Source organism: Crocuta crocuta, unplaced genomic scaffold (assembly GCF_008692635.1).
Source record: "Crocuta crocuta isolate KB4526 unplaced genomic scaffold, BGI_CrCroc_1.0 scaffold610, whole genome shotgun sequence".
Taxonomy (NCBI): Eukaryota; Metazoa; Chordata; class Mammalia; order Carnivora; family Hyaenidae; genus Crocuta; species Crocuta crocuta.
Genome location: NW_027527456.1, coordinates 1049747 through 1056772, shown reverse-complemented (window position 1 = coordinate 1056772; position 7026 = coordinate 1049747). Strand labels below are relative to the sequence as shown.

The 7026-nt window shown below is 41.5% G+C and overlaps 1 pseudogene; it reads left to right on the top strand.

Annotated features, from left to right (window-relative positions):
• The first annotated feature begins 453 nt into the window (after nt 1–453).
• LOC144230778 (signal peptidase complex catalytic subunit SEC11A pseudogene) lies at nt 454–948 on the top strand (annotated as a pseudogene).
• The last annotated feature ends 6078 nt before the right edge of the window (nt 949–7026 follow it).

Below are 7026 nucleotides of genomic sequence, written 5' to 3'. Positions count from 1 at the left end.
GACTTTAGAAGAACAAGAGAGAAGTTCCAACTGAAATTGGAGAAGGCTTCATAGAGGAAGTGGCAGTTTTTAGCATGCAGAGAGGGAAATGAGGCTAGGAGGAGGGAAGGATGCTGAAGGCAAAGGAAGTAAATATAGCACAGAGATGGAAAATGAATGGAGGGCAGATGTGTCGGAAACACTGACTTGGTATCAAGGGAAATGGGGGGAGACAGGGTGGAAAGATGGCTTTGACCAGATTTGACAGTACTTAAATGCTGGACTAACTAACTTGGATTTTGGCTTTCGGACGCTGGCTACGATTGAAGGATCAAGAGAGAGGGCAAGCCAGGCTGAGCATTGGACTTGAAAAAGTTAACCATCTGAGGCCCCCTCCACTGCCTGTGTCACCCTCTGGCCCCTCCACACCGGCTCTAGATTTTTTTGGAGGATGCGTGGGAAACAAAGAAGCGGCAGCTGTAGTATCAAGTCCTACATTTTGGAATGATGGTCTCCTCGGCACTAATGATCTGGAAAGGGGTTAACGGTCGTAAGTGGGCGTGAAAGTCCAATTGCAGGGATGCTCAGTGGCAGCCTGGAACCCACATTTCACAGAGGACATATTCTCTTTGTAACGAATTGACTCGAGGATCCCATCCGAGTGGGAGAGATTGTCGTTTTTAGGATAGAAGGGAGAGATTTCGTATAGTTCACCGAATCTTGAAGATTCATAAAAAGCCAAAGGGACATATCAAGTTTTTGACCAAAGGAGATAATAATGCGGTTAATGACCGATGCCTCTATTAACAAGGACAACCCTGGAGGGAGAGAAAAAAAGATGTCATTGGGGGAGCAAGGGGATTTGTCCCTTAAATTGGGATTGTGACGATCCTCCTGGGTAATTATCCTCAATTTAAGTGCACAGTACTCTTTTTGCCGGGTTTGTCTGTGTTGCTCCATCATGAGTAAGAAGTCTGCCTTGCTGTTCCTGGAAGATGCAGTACTTTTCATCACTGAATGTTTGGAGTAGATATCGGTCTCTGATTGGTGGAGTGGAGAACGCACAGGTTGGCGCTTCTTGGTAGCAATGGTTTGCCTTCCTTTGTTTCCACACCAGGGTATGTGTGGGTGGGTACATACGCAGCAGGGTGCGCACTCAAGGGGACTCTCGATCACAGGATTTCATATGTTGTCATTGTCACCCTTTTGCTGTTTTGTACATGAGTGAATTTTTTATATTATAAGGTTGAGCCAAAAAAAAAAAATAGTTANCATCGAGCTCTGTGCTGACAGCTAGCTCAGAGCCTGGAGCCTGCTTCAGATTCTGTGTCTCCCTCTCTCTCTGAACCTCCCCTGCTCACTCTCTCTCTCTCTCTCTCTCTCTCCCTCTCTCTCACTCATAAATAAAACATTTAAAAATTAAAAAAAAAATCCAGAATTAAACTTTCACATTTATGGTCCAGGGGATGATCAACAAGGGGGCCAAGATAAGTCAAGGGGAAAGGAAAGTATTCTCCACAAATGGTGTTGGGAACATTGGATATCCATGTGNAGCTTTTATGCATCAAAGGACACCATTAACAGAGTAAAAAGGCAGTCCACAAAATGGAAGACAATCTTTGCAGATCATATATATGATAAAAAATATCTAGAATGTATAAAAACTCCTGCAGCTCAATGACATCAAACAACCCAATTAACAAATGGGCAAGGAACTTGAATAGACATTCCTCTAAAGAGGATATACAGATAGTCAATAGGCACGTGAAAATATGCTCAATATCACTAATCAGGTTAATACAGATCAAAACCAAAATGAGATACCACATCTCATACCCATTAGAATGGCTATTGTCTGAAACAAACAAGGAAACAGACAGAAACTAACAAGTGTTAGCTAAGAACTTGGAGACCGCAGAACACTCGTGTATTGCTGGTGGGAATGTCAAGTGATGTGGCTGCTGTGGAACACCGCATGGTGATTTCTCATAAAAATTAAATGTAGAGGGGCACCTGGGTGGCTTAGTCAGTTAAGCGTCCGACTTTCGCTTAGGTCATGATCTCGCGGTTCGTGGGTTCGAGCCCCGCGTCAGGCTCTGTGCTGACTGCCAGCTCAGAGCCTGGAGCCTCTTTCAGAGTCTGTGACTCCCTCTCTCTCTGACCCTCACCTGCTCACACTGTTTCTTTCTCTCTCCTAGAAATAAATAAATAAAAAAACATTAAAAAAATTAAATGTAGAGTTATTGTATGATCTAGCAATCCCACTTTTGGGTATAAACACAAAAGAATTGAAAACAAGGAGTCAAACAGACATCTGTACACCATTGTTCATGACAGCATTATTCACAATAGCCAAAAGGTGGAAAGAACCCAAATGTCCCGTCAGAGGATGAATGGATAAGCCAAATGTGGTATATACACATAATGGAATATTATTCAGCCTTAAAAAGAAATGATATTCGGACACATGCTACCACATGGATATATTTTGAGGACGTCATGTTAAGTGGAATAAGCTAGACACAAAAGGTTAAATACTGTATGACCCCACTTATATGAGGTACCTAGAGAAGTCAAATTCTTGGAGACAGAAAATAGCCAAGTGGTTTCCTGGGGCTGAGGGGAGGGTAAAATGAGAAGTTACTCTTTAAGAGGTTCAGAGCTTCAGGGCGCCTGGGTGGCTCAGTCGGTTAAGCACCTGACTCTCAGTTTCGGCTCAGGCCATGATCTCATGGTTCAGGTGTTCGAGCCTAGCATCAGGGTCTGTGCTGACAGCTCTGTGCTCTCTGCCCCTCCCCTGCCCCCTTGTTTTATCTCTCTCTCTCTCAAAATAAATAAGTAAGTGTAAAACCTTTTAATTTTATTTATTTTTTATTTTTTAATTTTTTAAAATGTTTTGTTTATTTCTGAGAGAAAGGGAGCATGAGCAGGGGAAGGGCAGAGAGAGAGGGAGACACAGAATCTGAAAAAGGCTCCAGGCTCCAAGCTAGATGCCGGCACAGAGCCCAATGCGGGGCTCGAACCCATGAACCGTGAGATCATGACCTGAACCGAAGTCGGACATTTAACCAACTGAGCCACCCAGGCGCCCCTTAAAAACTTTTTAAAAAGCAGGTAGAGCATTTCAATTTGGGAAGATGAGAATTTCTGGAGATGGACGGTGGTGATGGCTGCATAACAATGTGAATGTACTTAATGCCATTGAATAACATACTTGAAAACGGTTGAAATGGTGAATTTTATGTTATGTATATTGGAACACAATTAAAAAAAAAACAAAACAGTTAAGCCACCAATAGTGCGGGTGTTGAGAGGAGCCTGAGACAAGTAGTTCTGCCAGGAGGAAGCGGCCATGTTCCAGATTTGACACAATGAAGTCTGGCCCGCAACCCTCTGAATGCAGACAGGAGCCCTGTGGGCCTGACACATCAGACTCAGAAGTTCTATGTCAGCAGATTTTCACCCCCTTTCCCAATCTGAAACATTTGGAGGCTGACGTTTAGACATGTAATATTTGTTCCCTGCTCTCTGGTGAAGAAAGAGTCTGAAGTCAACCCACACAATTGCCTGTGCTTCCTGGACCATATCTGCTTTTGACTGAAACAACTTTGACTCAAAGCTCCAAATGTTATCACTGCGGTAGCAAAAACTTCTTCAACAGTTTCCTTGAGGTATAATACACGTGCTATAAAATGCACCTGTTTTAAGCGTACTTCTTCCTTCCCAGTTTGCCATTTATTTCTTTTTCTTGTCTAATTGCTTTGGCTACAACATCCGGCACAATGTGGAACGGAAGTGGCGAGAGTGAACGTACTTGTCTTGTTCCCATTTAGGGAGAAAACTTTTAGTCTTTCACCATGAATCTGATGTTAGTTACGGGTTTTTCTATAGATATCTTTTATCGGGTTGAGGAAGATTCCTTCCATTCCTAGTGTGTGGAGTGGTTTTATCATGAAAGGGTGTTAGCTGTTGTCAATTTTTATCTACATCAATGGAGATGATCATGTGGTTGTTTGCCTTTATTCTGTTAATGTGGTGTATTCCATGGATTGATTATTGTATGTTATGATTTTTTATTGTTTTATTTATTTCTGAGAGAGAGAGAGAGAGAGAGACAGCGTGAGCAGGGGAGGGTCAGAGAGAGAGGGAGACACAGAATCCGAAACAGCCTCCAGGCTCTGAGCTGTCAGCACAGAACCCGATGTGGGGCTCGAACCCACGAACCACGAGATCATGACCTGAGCCGAAGTTGGACGCTTAACCGACTGAGCCACCCAGGCGCCCCTGATTATTGTATGTTAAATCAACCTTACATTTCTGGGATAAATTCCACTTGTCATGACATGTAATCCTTTTTACATATTGCTTGGTTTGGTTTTTTAGTATCCTGTTCTACGTTTTTCTGCGTGCCTGTGTTTATAAAGGATAACAGTTTATAGTTTTCTTGTGATGCTTTTGTCTGCTTTTGGTATCAGGGTAATACAAGTCCCATAAAAATAAGCTGGGAAGTATCCCTACTCTTCTATTTTTTGGAAAGAGTTTGTAACTGTTCATTCTATTAGTGGTAGAATTCGCCAGAGAAGCCATTTGGTCCTGAGTTTTTCTTTGTGAGAAGTTTTTTATATTCCCATTACTAATTCAACCTCCTTGCTTTTTATAGGCCCATTTACATTTTCTATTTCTTCCTGAGAAAGTTTCAGAACTCTGTGTCTGAGAATTTATCCATTTCATATCAATTCCCTAATTTGTTGGCATATAATTGTTCATAGTATTCCTTTAAAACCTCTTTCTGTAAGATCAGTAGTAAAGTCCTCTCTTTCATTCTTGATTCAATAACTTGAGTTGTTTTTTTGCCATTTTTTTAAATTTATTTAAATGATTGCTACACCCCACATAGGGCTCAAATTCAGGACCCAGAGGCCAAGAGTTGCATGCTCTTCCGACTGAGCCAGCCAGGCACCCCTAATTTGAGTATACTTTCTTCTTTTCTATCTAAAGTTTTGCCAATTTATTGATCAATTCAATAAGCGAACTCTTGATTTTGTTGATTTTCAGTGATGTTTTTCTGATCTCTATTTTATTTATTCCTCTATTAATGTTTATTATTTCCTTCCTTCTGCTTGCTTTGGGTTTCATGTGCTCCTTTCTTTCCAGTTTATTTTTTAAATGTTTGTTTATTTATTTTTGAGAGAGAGCAAGTGGGAGAAGGGCAAAGACAGAGGGAGACAGAGAATCCCAAGCAGGCTCCGTGCCATCAGTGCAGAGTCCACCGCAGGGCTCCATCTCACAAACCGTCAGATCGTGACATGAGCCGAAATCAAGAGTCGGACGCTTAACCTACTGAACCACCCCAAAACCCCTTTTTTCTAGTTTCTTAAAGTTAGCTTGTTGATTTGACGTTACTCTGGAGATTTCTTCTCTGACTCATGTGTTATTTCGAAGTGTGTAGTTTAATCTTCGAATGTTTTTGGATTTTCCAGCCGTCTGTTATTGGCTTCTAGTTTAATTCTACTGTAATCAAAGGATGAACTTTGCATAATTTCTATCCTTTCAAATATGTTAAAGCATGTTGATAGCCCAATATGTAGCCTGTCTCAGTGAATGCTCCATGTGAGCTTGAGAAGACTGTGTATCTTGCTGTTGTTGGATACATGTCAATTAGAGTCAGTTGATTGATGACACCATTCATTTCAACCATATCCTTATTGATTTTATGATGCCCGGATCGTCAAGTATCGGTAGAGGAGTATTATAGTCTTCAACTATAATAGTATATTTCTCTACTCCTCCTTGCCATTCTATCACTCTTTGCCTCAGGTGTTTTGATTCTGTGTTGTTCGGTACATACCCGTTAAGGATTCTTGTTACTTCTCCTCGTTCTGAAGTCCACTTGGTATGAAATTTACATAGCTACTCCAGCTTTCTATACATTACTGTTAGCATGGTATATATTTATTCATTCCTTTATTTTTTAGAAATATTTTTCTGGTGGTAAAATACACATAACATGTAACATTTTAACTGTTTAAAAGAGTACAAGGGGACCCCTGGAGGGCTCAGTCGATTGAACATCTGACTCTTGATTTTGGCTCAGGTCAGGATCTCACCGTTCGTTGAGTTCAAGCCCCGAGTCAGGCTTTGTGCTGAGCATGGAGCCTGCTTGGGATTCTCTCTCTCTCTCCCTCTGCCCCCTTCCCCACTCGCGTTCTCTCTCTCTAAAATAAAAATTAGAAAAATAATCAAAATGTACAAATAAGTAACCTTTAGTTGTTCATAATGTGCAAACGTCACTGTCTACTTCGAGAACTACCGCGTCACCCCAAAAGGAAACTGTACACACCGATCAGTCACACTCCATTTCACCTCTCCCCCAGTTCCTGGAAACCACTAATCTGCTTTCTCTCTCTATGGATTTGCCTATTCTGAATAGTTCCTATAAATGGGATCATACAACACGTGGCATTTTTGTTTCTGGCTCTTTTCACTTAGTGTGATGTTTTCAAGGTTCATCTATGTCACACAATTTATCAGTACTCCATTCCTTTTTATAGTTGAGTAATATACCACTGTGTGGATAGACCACATTTTGTTTATCCATTCATTAGACGGTGGACATAGATGATGGGCATTTGGGTTGTTTCCTCCTTTAGAATGTTGTGAGTAGTGCTGCTAGGAACATTCTTTGGGGTATATACTTGTCTTAGCCTGCTCAGGCTGCCATAATAAAATACCACAGGTGAGATGGCTTAAACAAGAGAAATTAACTTTCTTGCAGTCCTGAAGGCTGGAAGACTGAGGTCAAGGTGCCAGCATAGTCAGTTTCAGGAGAGAGCTCTCTTCCGGGCTTACAGATGGCCACCCTCTTGCTATATCATCACACGATATCATCACCTTTCCTCAGTGCAGACATATGGAAAGAGAGAGAGGGTGAGCTCTCTGCTATCTCTTCTTATAAGGACACTAATTCTGTCAGACCCACCCTGTGACCTCATTGAATGTTAATTATTTTCTTAGAGGTCTCATCTCCAAATACAGTGATATAGTGGC